General features: G+C 38.1%; 1 protein-coding gene across 4 annotated transcripts in view; it reads left to right on the forward strand.

Moving 5' to 3' along the window:
- The window catches only part of SYT1 (synaptotagmin 1), a 350,955-nt gene that overhangs the window by 740 nt on the left and 328,806 nt on the right, over nucleotides 1-21,409 (forward strand). The window lies entirely within an intron of this gene.

Here is a 21,409-nt window from a genome sequence, read left to right on the forward strand (position 1 = left end):
TCCTTTCATTTCGGGTGGGCGATGGTCTGGTTCGTCTGCGCACACCGTGTGGACAGGGCATCAGCGCTCTGTTTAAAAGTTAATTTTGCCTATCAAACTCTGGTAGGTAGAGTAGTAAGAAAGTGACAAAGAATGTTAATATTTCTTTTGTTTCCAGTCTTCCGTAATAGAGATATCAAACGACTACCAGCTCCTGGTAGTCTGTATAGTAAGTAAATTAAATGTAGTCATTGGAATGAGCCTTTATGGCACTTTCAACAATCTGTAATTCAATCATCTCTGATACAAGCTGCCTTTTGCTATTATTCATCAGACCCAGCTGAGTGATTTCTGTCAGATGGGAAGTGGTAGAGAGAAATCTCTAGGTAAATGTAACTGAAAAGCTTTCCGAGTGGAGTCCTAAATGAGCACAGAAAAGCACTTGGCCACAATCTCGAGACAGATGTCGGCATCCAAATAAATCATTTCTTTTGATTGTCTGGGGGATGTCAAGTCTTATTTTCCTTATTTAATAGTCATTTGTGGGTGAAGCAGAAGGAGGTCTCTGTTTATTGCCTTGTAAACGCAATGCAAAACGCTGTAGTGCAATAATATTTCACTGTCTCTGAAATAATATTTTCCGTACAAAGGTCAGAGTAATTTTAGATACACATGCCTGTTGTAAACCATAACCTAGACTACTGATGAGCAACGGTGATATTGGTCCTCTGAGCAGCTATGCGGTGTGCCTTCCGTGTTGTGTGTTAATCTGTTATGTGCTATTTAAACTGCTGTTGTTGTCCAAGAGTTACTTTCTCCTAAGAAACGGAAGATGGTAGTTGTAGACCTAAGGAGAGACTCCTTTCCCTCATGGGTTGACATCCAGAGTTACTGATGAACAATTGTTTTAGGACCGACTCTGAAAAGGGGAGGAGGAGCTTTTGAGTACAAGGACAAGTAGGCAGCAAACTAATTTGCTTTGTGAATATATGAAATGACATCTCCTGCCATGCTTAAATCAACCTGCTTGGGAGAAGTGTAAGGAGATTACACGTGTGTCTAGAATAGTATTTTTTTGTCTATCTTTAAAACAGATGACCTGATTTTGTGTCTTGAGAGTTGAATATGTATCGATTTCCTTGCAAGCTTTTTTGAATTGTAGTTCTATTAGTAGTGTCCGAAGGGAATATACTTTAATGTGGTCTATTACTTGGCTTGTGGTATAGTTGCTTAAAATTTGCATGCATGCAATTCATAAATTGAAAACTATATAGCTTAAAAACATAGTGTAGGCAGCTTGAGTGAGAAGAGATAATTTAAAAGAGAACCACAGGGCAGAAGATAATGACATACTGTAGGAAATAATCATACTCCTGCACTTGCAAAAGCATGAAATGTTCCAATGTAGCCATTTCATACAAGCCCAATTTTCCTTCACATTAAGAGTGCCTAAGTGAGCCTTATTAATGTTTGATGCAAAAGATGCTAAATCCATTTTAAGGATTGATACTGGAATTTAAAGAGGTAGCTCACAGACTAGCAGTGCGGTTCTAACACTTCCCCAAAACAAATGTGACAAATAATCATTTGCTGTGTATGCTGTAGCAGTGCAAGTGAGATACAGCCTTCTCTCTAACAGTGATGGGTGAGAAGCCCTTTAAAACCATATATACAAAACAGTATTTGATTTAAACAATCTGAAATGTTCTTTTACCTGTATCATAACTCAAATCAGATATAAGAGCCCAGATGATGTTCAGTGTCAGTTAGCGTGGTAGTTAAGAAGGTGTGAGATAAGGGAAAGGTTCTGTTTGTCAGAAACCTAGGGAAAAAATCTATACTTTTCCAGCTAGCATAGAGAGACTGGAAACGTAAAATCAATTTTTATGGTCTTTTGGCAGGGTTGCCTGTAATAAGTAAAAAGAAAGAGCAGCTTAGGGTCTTGGCTGAAGTTTTTAAGCCACTCAGCCGTACAGAACTCAGTTAATTGATGTTTCCTCATATGAAAATGAAGCTCTTATTTAGTATATTGTAGTCTTTTCTTGTCTGTTCAGCAGTCTGTTTACAGTTTTAGAAATACTTAAGTGTGAATGTGTGCGGTTTGGTATTTATGTACACATTTAAACGCACAGATAAATTCCTGCTGGGAGCTGTGTTTCAAATAAAGAGTGCATACAACTCCTTATTAGTTGCTGTGGAAGAGACATCAAAGTTTGCAATACAATTCAGAAGGACAAGAAGATATTTCTGCATATCTGGAAGAAAAGCATAGAGAAATGATTAGGCATGGATACTAGGATCTCCTTCCCTCTGCTGGTGATGCCCATATAAATGTGCAGTTTCACGAAGAGAAATCCTTCATCATCTGATTTACTTTGATTCTCTATAGAATATATTGGTTTTAAATCTTACTTGGTATCTGGAAAGAAGCTTAATTAGAAATACACATAAGGGAGGCTTATTAGCCAACTATGAGTTTGTGTTTACTGCTGACATTTACTAAAGATACTTGAGGTTAAAATAAAAGCATTTGCCAGACTGAATAAACAAAGCATTATGTTAACAAATAATTTTAGAATCGTTATATACAAATGTCATCTTGGCTAGAGCAGGCTTTACTCCTCCCTAATACACCCCAGTGAAAGAGGGGATTAGGAAAATGCTGGTGATACTATTATATCTTTTACAGAAATACAAGATACCAGAGTAGAATGCATTAGGGAGGAGGAGGACGACTGACAAGGGCTCTTCATGATTTCTTCTGGTGAGAGGATAAGAGCAGGCTACGTGCAATCTCTTTCAGGGACTACGTGGACTTGCCAAGTGATTTGTAAAAGCGGTGTGTGGGGAAAAGTTACCTAGTTTAAATTAAAAGAAAAAAAATAATTTTGTGGGATGTAATGACAGAAGGCTAAATATGAGCTGTATTAAACCCACCTCTTTTAGTGTCACTTCTGAGAAATGTCTAATCAGAGCGGTTTAGAGTAGTCTGGCTTTTTTTTTTTCCCCCTGTTTTTATCTTTTTCCCTAGTGACTTAATGAGTAGCACTTTGTAAGTATTCCATTGATTATAAATGCTTATGAGGGAGTTGATTATTTTTCTTATTCTGTTTTCTTGTCACTACTAGTCTGAAGGTGTTCCCCCAGAACAGCAGACACTGAACACTTCTCCGTCTCCATCCTAGAGGGAGCGATGCTGCCATTTTTTAAATTCTCAGAAGTTTGCCAGATGCAGGGAGAAATGTGTCAGAACACAAGCTAAATCCAGAATATACCTCCTGTGTGATGTTATCTGATAATCTGCTAATTGTTATATGATTCTCTTAAATGGAAGACTATACACATTTTAAAAAGTTTCACCAGATTTTATCAAAAAAAACCCCAGTTGTCTTTCACCAATTCTGGCTAATTATATTAATATAATATTTCAGGAAAATAGAATTTTATTTAGAAGCAGCAAAAAAAATTTCGTTATGTTAATAATGATGTCTGTAAGTTTGGCAGGGGTCATTCAGGATTTATTGTAGTATCCAAATTTATGTAACTTTGTTTTAAGAATAGAACCATAGTTGTAGTGGCTGGGTAGTACAGTGCCTCAAATACTTGAGGATACATGCCTCAAAGCCGCTTAGTGATTATTTAGAAGTTGTTAATAGTTCTATTATTAACTTTTCTTTTGTACCTTTATTTTATAGGTTTGTTTTTGTGTGTGGATGTGGTTGAAAAATAAGTGTAGCAGTTGCAGTATGGGAAAGCTGGTAAGGTATTACCCTGCTTGGCTCAGAGATTTAGGATTGCCTGCAGATTCCCTTGTGTCTGTGTTTGGATAAGCATGTGGATATGGCAGCCGAAAACAATTGGACTGCTTTTGTGGAAGGCACTGTGGAAATAAGGCATTTGTTGAGGAATCTTTACCTCAGGATGCTGTCTAGAGAATGTGCACGCTTATATTATTGACAGGCAGACATCAGATCTAACTGTTTGTGTTTGGGACACTTGATGACTACTCGTAACACATAGGTTTAATTAATTATATATTTTTTTAACTTTTTTTCCAAAGCTACAGAAAATATTTATTTATAATTATCTGGTTTTGTTTGCTTTCTATTATCAATCTTAGAGTTCAGAAGAGTTCTTAGGAGAATGTGACAGTTACAATTAGAGTGGGGGTTTTTAAATGCTAAATGTGGTAACTTCAGGAAAACTTTGTGGCATAGTTTTTTTGATAGAAGATGCAATCTATTAGCAAGTAGTTGAAGGTTGAACATTTATAGTGTAATACATCCCAATCAAAACTTTCTGTTTTGACTTCAGTAAGGCATTTGATTTGGCTTAGGGTGATGTTCTGCTTGTAAGAAATAGTGCTATAGAAGGGCACTGTTCTCCATGTGAAATTTTTTTCCACTTTTTCACTTAATAGCTTTCAGATGAGATGGTGGATGGGCAGTTGCCATTTTCATTATTCCCACTCCATTAATTACCTTTAACAATGATCTAGAATAAACCAAAAAAATCTGTATTTAGGAGTATTTATTAAAATTGGCGCAAAAAAAATCAGAAGTGAAGTTGGAAAAAGTGCTATTATAGACTGGTGTAATTTGGTTCCTAATCCTACTGCATCTAAACAGGTGTTCTAACAAAGTGAACTTCAATACTTTTGCCTACTTCCAGTAAAAAAAAAAATAAAAAAAATTCCCCCTAAAAGTGAATCTGAGACAAGACATGAGGATCATGGGGAACATCATCTGTCATTGTTTTAAAAAGCAGAGGAGCCATATGCGGTTGTAAACGCTGAAGCGTTGAGAGTAGAAGAGGATGCTGGACAACTAGAATTAGCTTAGAGAAGGCACTCAGGAGTTACGTGATTTGAGATGTGTCAAATCTGCTCCTTAATGAGACTCATAAGCTCTTTGCATTCTCTTTGGAAAGCTGTACACGTCAAGAGATTTGTTAGCTCCCACACACTGGAAATACAGATACTAAATTGTGCTCTAATAGGTAAAAGTCACACAGCCGCCTGGTGGAGCGTATATGCTGGGAGAGCTGAGCCTGGAAATAAGGCATCCATTTTTGCCCATCAGAATAACAAGTGTGTGGGCCAGCTTAGTAAGATGATGCTTTTCTACGTGAAGCCTGTAGATCAGTACTTCCTTTCCTTTCCTTTAACTAGACCAGGGCACAAGATCTAGATTTGATGTAGGTGTTGCTGGATTTCTGATTTGTGTTAATCCATGAGAATAGAGCAGATAATCAGTTGTCCTTCTGGCTTTAAAATCACCGACCCATTGAACTTGCTGCCATTTACTCGTATTATGTCTCTTGGATTAAATTGTATTTTTTTTGTAAAAGATGTTGTGACATGTTATTCGTGTAGTGCGAAGTTCTGTCTGAACTTTTTTTAAGCTGCCATTATATGTTGTAATCCTATTTTGTCTCTTCTTACTGACAAGAAATATTCTCCTTGTTTATCCAACTATTGTTAATCTTTGAGACATGATTTAAAGTCCTTTGAAACTGACGCCTGTTCCTTCTATTTATTTTGTTCCTCTGTGTCCCAAAACTATTAATTGTTTTAATTCCTGTTAATAGGGATTCTGTTTAAATAGAGATGCCTGTTACTCTTTCAAATATGAGAGCACCGATATAACGTGTTCCATCATTCTGGCCAAGGCTTGTGTAAATAGACCTTAATTAGTTTGCAATTGCCCATCAGTCAGGTGCTACCTGAAGGACTCTCTTCTTTCAAGCCTATTCTGGAGTTGGCTGTGCAGGTGGCAATTGTTGAGCTCAGCATCTCAGCCAGGGAACCCTGTCATGAACCTGCTTTGCAGCAAGGTAAACTTGTCGTAGTGAGACACTTCTATGTCCTGTTTCCATGTGAGAAGCCATGGATGGTTAATTAGTGGTATAGACACAACAAGTGTCTATGAGATGGTCCAACAAGGCCTACTGAAATGGGAGGTAAGAGTCATCTCTGAGAATGTCCTCCCGCTGAATTGCCAAAGGTATGTCCTTGAGTATTTGAGATGAAGGTGGAGCACAGACACATTTTTGACCATGAGGGTATTTGGTTTTTGGTGGGATGGAGTTAATTTTCTTCCTAGTGTCTGGTGTAGTGCTTTGTTTTGGATTTTGTATGAAAGTAATGTTGGTGTTTTAGTTGTTCCTAAGCAGTGCTTACACTAAGTCAAGAACTTTTCAGCCTCTCCTGCCCTGCCAGTGAGGAGTCTGGAGGTGCGCAAGAAGCTGGGAGGCAGCACAGCCAGGACAGCTGACCCAAATGGGCCAAAGGGATGTTCTGTACCGTATGATGTCATACTCAACATGTAAACTGGAGGGAATTGACTAGGGGGGGTTCAGCTGCTCAGAGACAAGCTGGGCATCAGTTAATTGAGAAATTTGTTTATTTGCATTGCTTGTCTTCCTTGGGTTTTATTTCTTTCTTATTTTCCTTTTCATTACAATTTATTATTATTTTAGTTTAATTCAGTTATTAAACTGTTCTTATCTCAACCCGTAAGTTTCCCCTGTTCTTACTCTTCTGATTCTTTCCCCATCCCACTGGGGTTGGGGAATGAGCCAGCAGCTGTGTGGTGCTTAGTTGCTGCTTGGGCTTAAACTACGACAGTAGCAATGGTTATGTTGCTGGCTTTCTGGATCCTGAAATTCGAGTTTACCTCTTATCTAACACCCAAGTGTTTAATTAAAATAGTGTTTGTTAAACTGTTGCATTTGATAACTATATCTGCAGCATACATATTTCCTTAGGAAAAGTCTGCCAGTAGATGGCCGTTTATCTTTCCCTTCATTTTAATTTCATCGTAGTTTTTCGTATATTAGTAACAAGTATACATAGTGCTAGTAACAAGGAGTTATCTTGCACTTGCTCTTCAGATTCTGCTTGCTTTCTTTGCTTATTTAGCTGCTAGTTAGAGCAGAGAAACACCGGGAAATAGTCATGTGACCTTGACAAAGGTCGGTTGCTTCTTCGTGATATGCATAGCCACATAAGGCCTTTGTTGCTATTATCTTGCACATTTGTTTTATATTTTAAAATCCTACATAACAGGACTGAAAGGTTCCTTCCTGTATTAATGTGTATTGTATTTATCACTCTTTCAGCTTGCTGAGAAAATGCTAAAAGTGAAAACTTCAAGTCATCTGGGACAAAACTACCTGATGTCACATGCTGGAGTTCTTTCTGGCATTTGCCGTTTTCAAAATGTGTGTCCAGTTTTAATAATGACTTAGACCTACTTAAATATTTGATATCCTATATTGGCTTTACAATATATTGGCTTTATGAATCTTACAGTGGCTAATAATTGTGAGCTGTTTACTCTGGAATAAATGATTCTTTATAAATATTGATGGAAGTTCTCTGTTGTTATAGGTGAGCAAGGCACAAATCTTGCAATTTTAGAATGATAGTAATAGTAATAAATATTTTATCTCAGTATCAAGCAGCTAGAACTCAGGATTTTGAACTGAGCACTGTTTGTCCATGTAGTGTCAATTTGCTTCCAAAGCAACATCCAATAACCAGTGAAATGACCATTAAAGGTGATGAACCAGACTTCTGCAAGCATAATGGACTACCTACACTGTTACTGAAGGATTCAAAACTATCTCTAAAGCCAAAACCTATTTCTGCCTTTTCAGGTAGCTCATGGCTATCTGTACTCACTAACTAGATTAAAAAATGTATGTATTGCATATAGGTGAAATGAAAAATACTTGGTATTTTAATGGAATTTGCCAATATTATTCTATTTATAGATTTGAAATTTCCTTTTGGTATTAACATGAAACTGTGAGACTTTAATTTGCTTTGGGTTGAAATTTGGTTCTTAGAATAGCTATAAAACAAGAGTTCAATGATCTTAACTGATTCACAGAATAAAGCTAAATTATTTGCTGGAAGGGATTAAAGCCTGGAATCCTTTAGTCTGAGGTGTTACTGTTTTCTTCCACTCAGCCTTTATTCTTCAACCTTTGTTATGATGAAGAAAAGTATTCTCTTTGAGGCAGGTGAAAAACACAACCTCTTAGCGTAGTTTGCGGTATTGGCTTTAGATATTTTAAGTAGGTGAAGTTGAAAGGATGAACATAGAAGGCCATGGGTGGGTGTAGTGAGTCCTGAGCTTGGTTGCAGATTTACTCAATTGGTTATAATCAACAAAATATTCAAGTTTTTTTTTTCCCCTTCTGTTAGGCCAAATATTGTCTATTTCATGGGTACTTTTGAGGTAAATGTTGTGATGATTTTTTGAGTAGCTTAGCAGTTATGCTGATGAGGCAGTATAAGCACTTATCCTTAAACAGTGAAAAATAGTAGTTCAGCCTGTCCTACTTACAGCCACAGTGCTGGTGAGAGACTTAAAGGTAGTTACTTCAATCAGGCTTAGAGATGATATGAAATAAATTCTAAGTATAAAATTTAAGAGGAGTATTGTAAATAAACACTAAGCACAATTCTACATTGTCTCACACCGTAGTGCTTATTAAAAAATAGTTGGGCAATATACTGGAACTTTCTCACCCTTGAAGACCATCAGCAAGTTTATTGATTATGATGAGTCAATTTTGTAATTTAAAGTTGTTGCCTCTTTATTACTGAATGTATATGTTTTTGGTATGTATATGAAATTGTAATATGACTGGAAGGAATTAAAGGTAATGGGCTTTGTAGTGATGCATGTGAGTGGAGTGGCTGTATGGGTAGTGATGACCAAGGGTATGTGTTGGTGCTGAGATAAGTGACCTACATAAACCCTGTGTAGCAGAATTGGAAGCAACATTAGCTAGTTAGTCTCTGCTAGTTAGCTGGTCCCCAAGACTAACATACGAAAAGTGTATTTACAGTCGGGACCAGCATCCTTGCAAATGTAGATACAGTCAAAGCAAGTACATCATCTATCAGTTGCAACGGTAGTAAATATATGAGTTTTTTCCCCTGGATAAGGTGCACAGAGCTAGCCTGAAATGGGTAGGCACTGAAATGTTTTCCTGTTACAAAGCAACTGCTTAGGGCCCCATTGCTTTTTCCATTGGACTTGGCCTGATATTTTACATCTAATTCTGGCTTGTTTGGACCAGAATTCTCGTTAATGTATTTCTCAGAAAATCATATTTCCTTTTACTGGATAAGCTGAACTGGATCCCAGAAATTTAGATATTTTTGTTTCTTCAAAGCACTTCTAGATGAGTTGCAAGGCAGGATAAAAAGATGCTTATTGTCTCCGTCACTTAGAATAGCTAGTTAAGCTTTTCAGACTATTTTGGTTTTCTAGGCTGCTTGCTTGCTTGGACACATCGGAAAAATAGATTTTTTTAAAATTTTTTTTTGCGAAAATATTAATGTGTAGTGGGCAAGTTTCTCCTCTTTTTGCGTGAAATAAAGGAAAAGATCTGGCAGTGATGGCTCACCTTTCCATATCCTCTGTTAACCCACATTTGGAATTCACCATGTCGTAACCAGTGACAGCTGTTTCATCAAGAGCTGCTTCATGTTTGTGAGAAGCAGTGTTTGCTCTGCAGTCTTGTCCCTTTAGAATAGGGCCTGACATAATAGAATCCAGGTCTTTGACTAGGGACGTGGACTGCTGTGCAAAACAAATAATAATTAGCCCAAATGTTGAAAAAGTGCCATTATTTAAGGCTGCCAGAAATCAATAAACAGTTTGTTGGTGTAACCATATCGGCCTTCTTCAAAGGGATTTTAATTGTGTCACAGAAACTTCATACTTGAAAATGTGAACTTTAGTCTGTTAGGCACTATGTTAGATATAAGTATATTTTTCCGATCATTAAGGTTGTACTGTTCATACTCGGGAACTCGGACACTCAGTTTAGAGCTATAATTAGATACTATGCTGAGTTACTCCTTACAGCCTCTTTACCCTCATCCTGGTATAACTTATGGATCTATCAGTTTTAACTGAGAAACAGGAATTTTTCTATTTTTTTTGTTTATATGATTTGCCACTTTCCAGTTGAAAACAGGATAAACTGTTTGGCTTGCTAATAAAGAAAACTATTTTTGGCATAATGCCACTTACACAATTGGGATTTGAATTATTTGCAGGTAGGATGTGCAAAGGGGCTGGATTTCAGCCATGTGTAGCTAAGAAGGAATTTATCTCACATAAAGGAGAAAAACTAGTTCCGGCTCCAGTAATACTTTGGAAAGTAGCAACTTCATGCCAGAAAGCCATTTCTAAAGGACAGAGGAATTAGCCAAGTTCTACTACATCAGCTTCCCCAATACAGGAGCCAGCTTATCTCTCTGGAGGTTTATCTAATTATTGGAGATTTCTTCTCGCCCTTTTTGATGAGGAGATGATACAAGAGAACATCTAGTCTTACTGTAATGTGTGATAGCATATATGGGTGAAACAATTGGAAAGCCAAAACCATAACTGCTGACATAACCTGTCCTGAAGATTTTGGGCAGATTTTGGGATTAGCTTTTTGTAAAGTGTACAACTTTGTACACATGAGGCAGTCAGTTTATATTACGTAGGAGCCAATCAAAGTAGTGTCCTATGGATGTGGTGAAACATAAATCCTGTATGACAGATGGGGATCAATGGCAGAGGAAGATTAAGGATGAGATTCATCTCATTGAACTTTAAATAACCTCAGAAAGGTGAGTCATTTGACCTAACTTAAGCATCTGTCTTGGTGTGAGATCGACTGCTCTCTGTAGGTATCTTTTCCTTTCCAGTCACTGTAAAAGGAGTCTGGGCTTACTATGTGAGACTTAATCAGCTAATTTTTAGACACCTGACATGGGACACTTGCATCTTAAGTGATGTACCTGAGGCCTTAACTGGGAAGCCTGTGACAAGGCTGAAAACTGAACCCAGGTTTTCCAAATCCAAATTAATAGTGCTAATCACAATACCATCTTTTCTGTGAAAAAGGAGAATAAGATCTGTGTCTAAAAGTAGTGTGTGGCAACTGCTTAAAATAGCTTTTAACAGTTGCAAATAAAGTAATTGGTCTAAAGTGGGGGTGCTGGTGGTGTGGTGTTTCTGGAAGCACACGATTAAAATCCTTTTCCATTGTATGATGGTTTGGGTTGGAAGAGACCTTGAAGATCATCTAGTTCTAGCCTTCCTGCCGTGGGCAGGGACACCTTCCACCTCCAGAAATGGGACATCCATGATTTCTATGAACAACCTGTTCCGGTGCATCATCTGGATGATATCTAATCTAAATCTACTTTCTTTCAGCTTAATTACCCCGGCTTACAATTAGTATTAGTCTACTTGATTCATGAGAATGCCAGCCTCAGTAGTGCAGAAACTTTGGGCAAGGGACTAAGTTTAAAAAGAATATTTGAAGATAAATGTTTTGCTGCATAGACTAGCAAACGTGTCTGCAGAATCTGTGCAGTGCTGTCAGGATAGAATAGGCTTTATATCTTGAAGTAGAGTTCTTAATATTAATGAAAGCTTTACTATCAGCTCTACAGAAAGACTGTCAAGATGCCCATAAAACTGTAAATAAAGGCCTATTGTATTGGGGGTAACTCTTTTATTCATGTTTATAGGGAGCTAGTTGAAGTTGGTCTTGTCCAGTCTGTGCTGGTGAAAGTGGACTTGCACTAAAGGAGGCACCTTACAGTACTATGAATCACAGGGGTTAGGATATGTATGTGTAATGTTTTCTGAAACCTGAATGCTAAAGCTGATGTGGAGATTGCTGTTGGATTTGCTGGGCTTTGAATCTTGCCTGAAGTGTGCTGGGAGCCAAGCGGATCTGCACAAATGACAGTGATAGAAATAATCACGCTTGGCAAAATGTGGGAAGGCTTGTTGTATTGCTTCTCCTACGATCAGCAAAGAGCAGAAAGGCAGCTGCTCAGGTGTTGCTAGAGTGTGTGTGTGCTTTCCCCCTTCCCCCCCCCCCCCCCCCCGAGCTGCAGTAAATGTTGCATCTGAATTGGGCACAGTTCTTCTGGGTGTTATCTTGGTTCTTCCTTGCCTGCTTCCTTGCACTCGTGCCACCCTTTCCACTTTAAAGTACCTTAAGGCTGTAGTTTTCGTGTGGTTTGTGACTGACATGAGATTGTGTTTTCTGAGCTGTAATGTGGGATCTATTTTAATAGTTTTGTGCAATTTGTACGTAGAAATCTGCTTAGATGATCCTGGTAATATGTGATCCCTTTAAATTCATGGAGTCACATCGCTTTATGTGGGAATGTACTGTGATGTTAAAGCTTCAGAGTGTAAAATATTTTTTCTCAGAGAGATGCTGTGGGGGGAAAAAAAAAGCAGGAAGACTTCTGCTATTTTAAGATAAAACAGAAGCTGGCAACATGGAGAATAAAATAGGATGTATATTTGAGAGTTATGCAATTTCTTCCTCTAAAAAATTGAGAAGTAGCTATTGGTTTCACAGTACCACCTGTAGTATGAATTATATCTTCATGTTAGGTCTAAAGTAAAGTTAAATTAGAATTTTCTAGAAATAATTTTTCCGAGCAGGATTTTTTTTATCACGGCACAATGTTGTCTTGATATCGTCAGTCATGAGAATTTCCCATTTGTTTCTGTTTTTCTTTGAGTTAGCAGCTAAATGCAATGTTTTTCTAGCTAAATAAACCTTTGTAAGCTAGACATCAACTATATATAAATGCAGAACAGTACGTCTAAAATCTGTCATGCTGTCAGAGTACAACTGTTTTCTCTACGAATATGGAAATTGTCACTTATCTGCATTCTCTCCCTGCCCTACTTTCCCCTCCCCATATGTTGATATTCACCCATGTGAAAGAGGCCAATTATACTTTGGCCACTGTATAAATAATGCAGGAGTTGTCAGTAGCAGAGGAAAATTTACGTTAGAAAACAGAGGGAGTGAATAAGGAAATAAAAGCACCTTTTAATGAGGACTGTGATCTCTGTTTCTATATCACTTTATGTTAGAAAAGGTATAGGGGGGCAAGGGCTTTTACCAGTTAGTCTTCAGATGAAGAATTCTAGCTTTAATAATAAAAAAAACCTGGTTAGTCTTCTCTCAGAATATTTGCTCTGCAGTGTTTTCCCTTTTAATTTTTCCCCAGGCTCTCCTGGGAGCAGACACTGTGCCTTTCCCGTTGGCTGGGAGAGGTGCTGAGCAGTGCCTGGGGTAGAGGTTTGCTCTGGGTGTGCTTCTCTTACCCTCGGCTTTATGGAAAATATTTAGAAAGCACAGTGCAATCTGGAGTCAGGCTACCTTGAAAGTAAATTAATTAGGCTCATTAAAAGCAGACTTCTGAACTTTAGAGCAACTGGGGCTGGCTGGTGGTAGCTGTTGTTGGGAGAGCCAAGACCTCCGTGCTTGCTGGGGCACAGGTGATCTTGGAGCTGCCATGAAGCCAGCCAAGCTAAACAGCACCTTGTTAGCATCGCGTACTGCTGGCCATCTCTTCTGCGTAGTGGTCAGAATGTGATGCCAGATAACGTACAGAATTTGTGTAACTTGTCTCCTTCCTCCAGCTGCTGTTTCTCTTGAGTATTCTGAGAGAGGGGGAGGATGCTGTCACGTTAGATTTAAGTTTCATATGAACAACTGCTCAGAGGGTCTTGCTGACCTGATAGCAATCTTCAGCAAAACTTGCTAGGCTGCACATCTGCTGGGTCTGCAATGCCTCCGACGATGGCATCAACAGCAGGTGAATGATGTGCTACCTCTTGCCTCTAACTGACTCCTTGTTTTCCAGTGGTGTTGCTCTTACTGTAGTTGTTAAAAGGATACTTATAGAGGGAGATAAAGAAAAGCCTGCATCTTTGAGGCTTAAAACAGGAATAATAAGGAGATAAGCAAGTATCTCTGATGTTTTTGATCAGGGAGCTGAAATTTTCCCTTGTTATCTTTACTCTTTCATGATTGAGCTGTTTGCTTCCAGATGGCTCCCATGCATATGAGGACAGGGACATGCACAGCCCAATCTGTTTGGCTGCAGGTCTCTCATCAAACACAGCCTAAGGTGCTGAGCATCCTGGCCTGTTCAGAACAGTTCAGCGACCTGTCCTATAGCAATTACTCTGGTGCTTTCATTTTCAGATATGAAGGTTTTGAAGCAGCATCCTTTTGTGGGAGGAAGAGATTTCAAAGCTCAGAAACTGAAATGTGAAATTGCATCCATCTATCACCTTTCTAATGAAATTGAGTTTATCTACTTTTCTAAATGTGTCCTCATCAAAACATTTTGGACTTTTTTATTCCAGGTGTTGGTTTCGGAAAAATATTTGTTTTCCATTCTGCTGTAGAGTTCTTAGTGCAACTTCAGGTATGTCTGCTGAAATATATGAGTTCCTTGACAAAAGTCCTTACTAGGAGACATTTAAAAATACCCAAGTGCGTAAGTTCAGATGGCTGTCACATCAAATAGCTGCAAGAGTAAATAGAAATCCCACGTGGAAAGCATTGTCATTGGTCCTATAATTTAAACACTCCAGTGGATGCAGAATTTTTTTCTTTTGACTCCTTAATACTGAATAGGAAAACAAAGCATTTAGAAATGTCTGAAAAGCTTGATGTGAACTGGCAATGTGTGCTTGCAGCTGAGAAAGCCAACCATATCCTGGGCTGCATCAAAAGAAGTGTGGGTAGTGGGTTGAGGGAGGTGGTTCTGTCCCTTGACTGCATTCTTGTGAGACCTCACCTGGCGTACTGTCTCCAGCTCTGGAGCCCTCAACACAAGGGGGACATCAACCTGTTGGAGCAGGTCCAGAGGAGACCCACAAAAATGATCAGAGGGATAGAATACCTCTCTTGTGAGACAGGCTGAGAGAATTTGGTTTGTTCAGCCTGGAGGAGAGAAGGTTCTGGGGAAACCTTATTGTAGCCTGTCAGTATTTAACAGGGGCCTGCAAGAAAGCTGGAGAGGAACTTCTTGATTGGGCCTATAGATAGGAGGGAAGACTAGATATATGGGAAAAATTCATCACTATGATGATGGTGAAATACTGGAACAGGTTGCCCAGACAGATGGTAGATGAGCCATTCCTGGAAACATTCAAGGTCAGATTGAATGGAGCTCTGAGCAACCTGATCTGGTTGAAGATGTCACTGTTCACTATATTTGGGGTTGGACTAGGTGGCCTTTAAAGTCCCTTCCAGTCTAAACTGTTCTGTGATTCTATGACGCAGATATCTGTTGTTTAAGTTTCTGTTCAGCACCAGAAATCCAGTCACTACTCAAATCACTTGGTGACATTGAGTACTTTAGATATGTCTTTGTCAAAATAAGAATTTTTAATTTTGCGTGTTATAAAAAAGAATATAACCTTCTAAATTGTTCTTGTCCATACTTCTGATGAACAGCAGTGTGAAAAATAGAGTTCATTAAAACTTCCAAATTCCAGTTATGCAAGGTATGGGGCCTTAAAATTACCGTGCTTATTGTGGAGCAGAATGTCTTAGTAGTTTCTGTTGACAGCTGAAGCAAAACTGGGTGCCCTACAAGTAAGTAGCTAATATTGAGAGTGTCAAGATAGGTAGTGTCCCCACCATTTTTATATTTTAACTTTGAGCTGATATCATTGTAGCGTTCATAGAACTAGGCAGTTGGTAGGGTTGAGGGGGCAGGTTCAAGCTGCAAGAGAAACTTGAAGCAATATAGAAACCCTACAGTAAGTAGCTCAAATTTTTCCATGGAAACTTTTCACTACTGTTTCAATTTTCAGTAGATTATATTTTTGGAAGAAAAAATCAATTATGCTGACAACAGCAATAATCACTTTACTTGCAAGGAGTTCAAAGGTTACTTTCCCACAAAGCATAGAAGAAACAACTGCACAGGAGTTCCCTTCCATGGCAGAAGATAGTGACGTATTCTTCCATTCAGCTCTAGGTTGTGCTTCATTGCTTTCAGAATAGATCTGCTTGGGACATTTGCCCAAGCTCGAGATGTGGTCAGTGTGATACAATGATTATTTTGTTGTTGAAGAGCTTTTTTTTTTTTTTTCTTTTTTTTCCAAAGTAAAATAGCTTTACTATGATAAGAATGTAACATTGTCAAGATCATAAATGCTTAATAATCTTGTCAGTCTTAAGCATATATGGGAGGTGATACTTGACAGAGATCTCTGCAAATGTGTTTTTGGTGCATGGCAGAACTGAATAGTTAAATTCCTCTTAATGTTTATGCAGATCAGGATTTGTAAATGACTGGTTCTGTCAGCAGTGCCCAGCCTGAAGCATCTGGAAGTGCCTTGTTTTCAGCATGTGCTGGGCATGCATCCTGCTAAAAAACCCCAGGCTTTATGCACACTTGACCCAAAGGCAAGTTTTACTCGTATGTTAGAGAACCTATGAGATAGAGACGCCTTGAGCTCATGACTGATATGACTATAGAGAAAGCTGCCTGATGGAAAGCCTGATCCTGTGTTATAGGCCTGTCTTCTCTATCCAGGTTGTGCTGGGGGCTGGTCAGATGCACTCCATATAAGGTCCTTTAGATAAGCATAGCTGTAGCGTGTAACGTGTGATTAAGAAGTAAAATGCACTTTGCTAGACCAGAACAGCAGCTTTTATGAGTTCTTTCAAGTTGGCACCAAGCCCTTCTTCTTCTCGATACTCAATGAGTAGATGCATATGAAAGTATTACTGTAAATTGTGGTATGTCCTTGGTGTTGCCTGTCTTAAACATCTTAAAGGTACCTGTCTAGTCCAAGCTGTAAAGGGTAACTTCATATCATTAAAAGACAGAAGAAGGGGTACTTCATTGTCCCCATTTTAGGGTGATGAATCATCCCTTAGTGCTAGAACTGGTACACTGTTGCCTACAGTGGGAGTCAAAGTAGCTACTGTTATTCTTGGACTATGCATCAAAAAAGTTCATTAATGCCCACCATTTTAGGGGGCAGAAAAAATTGAATTTTTAAGGCATTCATTTTGGTAAGAACTTTTCTAATTGTCTGTCTGAGAAAACAAGGAGATGGTATTAACTTGTTTTCAGCAAGAAGAGTTACTTGAGGGTAATTTTCATGATAAAAGGCTTTTTGGAGAGTTGTGCTGAAAGTATAAATGGGTAGAGAAATGAAGGCAAAATATTTTTCCTGATTTACATGTATGTTTTGAATCTGTTTTTTAGCATATTAATGTTGCTGGTTTTTTTTTTTTAGTCCCTCTTGGTCATTGGGTATAGTGTCTTAAAGTATGACACTGAAGATAGCTTTGAGTACTGAATAAGGGAAAATTCAGAATAATAAGTACTAATTGGAATATGAACACTCTACTGTATCTGATTTTTCTTTATTCTGATGAGTGTTCCAAACTTCAGTGTCTGTTTTACTTTGCTTTGTCTCATCATTGCTTGGAATGCATGAATGAATGATTGCTTGCATGGTCTAAGAAGTGGACTAAGTAGGTTTCTACTTTTCACTGTCACAGAACATTATCAAATAAAGATGAAAAACATGACCATAGATTCTCATATATGATATTTTTGTTCTGCAAACCTGAACGAATTTCTAAGTCTCCTAAGGAACAAATAAAACACAAACTGCAGGGTGACATAAAATGTTACTAAGTTGGTTTCTGTTGAGTACCTTACAGTGCCCTGCTGTTTACATGATCGCTTAATGAGATTCAGAGACATTAAACATTTTTCCTTCAGCTCTTGGAAGCAGAATACCTACTGGTGCAACAAAATAGATTTCTGAAAATCATGTAAAATCTCAACAGAAATCTCTTGCTCATGCTTCTTTTTCTAACTGCATATATGTTACTGTGGATCTCATTTGAGTGATAGTGTTACTGCTTTAGCGGAGTTGAATGTGCTCACATGACTATATAGATCAATATACAGAATACAGTGCTATTGCACAGTTTGCATATCTGCCTATCATAAGGCTTTTAGCTTGGCATGCTTGTGTGTTTTCTGGTCCTGGGTATGTCTTTGCTATTCTTAGGAGCCTGTGCCTTCCCTCATGTTCTTTGTCATTCCATACTTGTGACAGAGCATCAGAAGTTGCTAAATAAGTGTCTTTTACTCAGGATACTTTAGGAGTGTCCTTGAAGCATCATCATGGGTAGCCACACTTTCAGCATTTAAGTATTATGTATGCAGGCAGCCTCTCCAGTTCTTCAGCCTTTGATTATAAAATTTTTGTGTATGTACAAACTTGAGGGTAAGTATGGAAATATTTGTGTGTGAATGTGTGCAAATACTGGATATTTGATATCTTTAAGGACAGTGTGAACCTGTGTAGTTGTTCTGTTCAAATTACCTCTATTAGCTCTATATCAATTAAGCTAGAACAAAAAGGCTAGAACAGCTAATGCTTCAGAGCTGTTAAATTAATTTTTTATGCAAATAAGATTAAAAAAAATCTTTTTTAATAAAACACAATGAAATCACATGTAAAGAAGCAAAGCCTACAAACTGGTGATTGTAATGCCAGTGTCAAGCACCAAGATAAATGAAGAAGCCAATGAAGAGTCTTACCGTGTCACTTGCTATATCTTACCCAAATACAGGTTTCCAAGCTCGTTTCCACACTAAGAAGTGCTGAAAATTTTTTTTGACAACTCTGTTGGTGGAGTTTTAGAGGAAGAGGGTCAGGTCACCAGCGTGAGAATACTGTAAAATTCTGAGCATTAACTGTGCAACAAACTTTTATTCCCCCACATGTTTCCTAAACAAAGATAAGTCCTGAGGCTTTTGTTGCTAGGGGTAGCAAGCATTATTCAGAAAATGGTTCTAAAGATGTAAGTGATAACTTCCAGTAATAGTGTTAAGAGTTTAAGTTAATACCTCATAATAGTTGAAGAAAACATTAAAAAAGCAGACGGCTAACTTGTTTTCTTTTGTGTTTTGTTTTTTTGGTTTTTTTGAGCTGCATGTAACAGCATCCTAACCCCTAACAACCTAGTAAGCAATCAGATAGTCAAACATTTGGACAGTTGATAGCTGGGATGGTTGTGCTTATTTAACCTTGTGCTCAGATTTAGTCCTGTGTTCTCGATGAATCTTAAACACTGCGATGCTGAAAAATTGCAATTATCTTGCCCATGTAATAGTATTCCTCATATGGGATTTAAGTAATTTAGCATAGGAACCTTAAGTCCATATACAACAAGTTGGGCATCTTGGAACACAGTTTCCTAAAGTTCGAATGGTCGTTCTCAGTGTTGTGAAATGCTGTAAAGGCACTTCTGTCTTAGTGCTACCACCTAGCTCCTATCTGTGGGCTGCCTGCAAGTGTCCTTGATGACTTGGGCTTCAGCAGCCCTGAGCCCTCTTCAGAAAATAAGTGCACATGCAATATTTCCACAAAGATATTTTTGTCTACTTTTTTTTTTTACTTAAGGATGGAAAAGGTAGTGAATACTCTTCATACAAGGATCTGTTCTTTCAAATCAGCCCTCTCCTAGGAGTTCAGAATGAAGATACTTGGCCTTCCAGTCTTATTCTTAGGATTGTTTCTTTATTTTTTACATTTTAAAGATGGTGGATAAAACACATAAGCAGTCACTATTTATTTGATTATTAGTGAAAATGGAAGATGGATTCCTCTTAGCTCCTCATCTGACTGCTTTTTGGATTAAAAAGATTGCCTACAAGTGGGCACCGAAAGTGCTCAAAGCCTGCCCCTAGCATACCCCGAGGAGATGGAAAGGTAAGTGAATGCTTAGGCCGAGTGTCACAAGAGGGTAAGAAGGCCAGAAGACAAAACTTGGCAAACAGAAGCAGTTTGGGGAGATTGGGAACTATGTTTCTGACTTATCTTTGGTTTCTGACGTGGTCCTAAGCAGTATTACAAATTCTCTGTGGCCTTATGGGTATTTTAATGAAGAAACCAAAAGACATTAGTCTAGAAGAGCAAGCGGACTAAAAGGGTCTATTGTGCGTGTTTGTTCCTGTAAAGAATACTGCTCAGTAGAAGTGAAGGATCTCCTAAGACTTAGCAGTTCCAGCATGTAAACGAAAGAAGAGACCTGTCACAAACTTATTGAAGAAGACTGAAGTAAATTGAACTGGGATTTAAGATGAACTTTTGGAACTGCCATGTGAATAAGAAAGGCTTGAGTTAAATTTATTCCCTGTCTTCTCTTCAGAAAGAAGTGCGTTACAGGTCTATGTTTATTTTAATAAAGTTTGAAAGCTTTAGCCAATCTAAGTCTATTATAGTATGCAAAAAGAAAAAAAAAATGTGGTTAAAACTGTGGAATGTCATAATTTAGCAGTCAGTCTGGTGACACTGGCTGTTTCTTATCGCATTGCTCATAATTTGAGATGTTCAGTATCTAGGTTTGCTGTCTTGTTTTTATGAGCTACTTAAACCCTACAGATTTAATGAATCTCTCTAGACTGTGCACTAGAAAGAAGCCTTTTTTAATGTGCCTAAGACTTACGTAATGTGAAAGAATTTGAAAAATTATTTGGATAAGTTTAGAATGCAGGTTCACAAATTTATCCTTATAAAAGCTGAGTATATTGTTGGTGCATAGCTATCACTTTCTAAACAGTTCAGTTTAACAAATACGCGATTTCAAATTCTTACTGTTTCTTGCTATAATGAACTTACTCTGTGTAGCTTTTTCTAGGAAAATTTCACAAAACCAGGTGAATTTAGGGGATAGAGTTAGTGTCGGTATTTCAGGGAGTTAACATATTCTAAATGCTGTAGCAGAAAGGGGAAGTAAAAATGGTGATTGGAAAATGACCTGAAATGCTCAGAAGGAGGAATGAAGACCTGTAAAAGGAATTAAGTACGTAAAAAGAAATTAATTCGATAGCATTGCTTAAAAAGATGATGTACTTATCAAGTTGAGTAAAAAACAGTATTGCATGTGAACAGGTAAATAAAGGACCCACAAACCCAGGGAGCACAAGTCTAAAGTATCTCCAGTATAGATATTCCAGAGTGGCACCTGAAGCAGCCCTAAGGCTGCGTACAACTATGGGAACACATGAGCCTTGAGAACAGGATACAACGGCTGTACTATGTATGTGAGGAGTGAGGAAATCTGCATGTGATGTGGTAGCCAGGAGCGCGCTGTTCCCTAAGGGTATGAGTCAGCAGGGGTGTAAAAGCTGCAGTGCTATAAGCTTTATTATGCAGAAACGTAGGTGAAATGGTGAGGTTAATACTGAAAGTCTGATTTTTGTTTTTTTTTTCCCCCATATGTGAATACCTCTTTCCGTTATGAAAGATCCTGATACAGCCTTAAATTATGGGCTAGGTTTGTGATGTGGCAATAATTGTAAAGAGATGTGAAACTTTTCAAATTTACATTTTATCTTGGCAAAAACCAGTCTCAGCTGGCTAACCTCAACAGCCTAACTCTTATGGGGACTTTGATGGATAGTTTAAACAATTTTAGCGAATTTATAACATTCTCTTATAACAAGCATAGAAATGTACCTATGTTCATGGCACTGATTTGGTGTTCTTAGTCCTTGGTTATTAATGATGCATTCCTC

The sequence above is a fragment of the Cuculus canorus genome, chromosome 1 (genome assembly GCF_017976375.1).
Source record: "Cuculus canorus isolate bCucCan1 chromosome 1, bCucCan1.pri, whole genome shotgun sequence".
NCBI classification, from domain to species: Eukaryota; Metazoa; Chordata; class Aves; order Cuculiformes; family Cuculidae; genus Cuculus; species Cuculus canorus.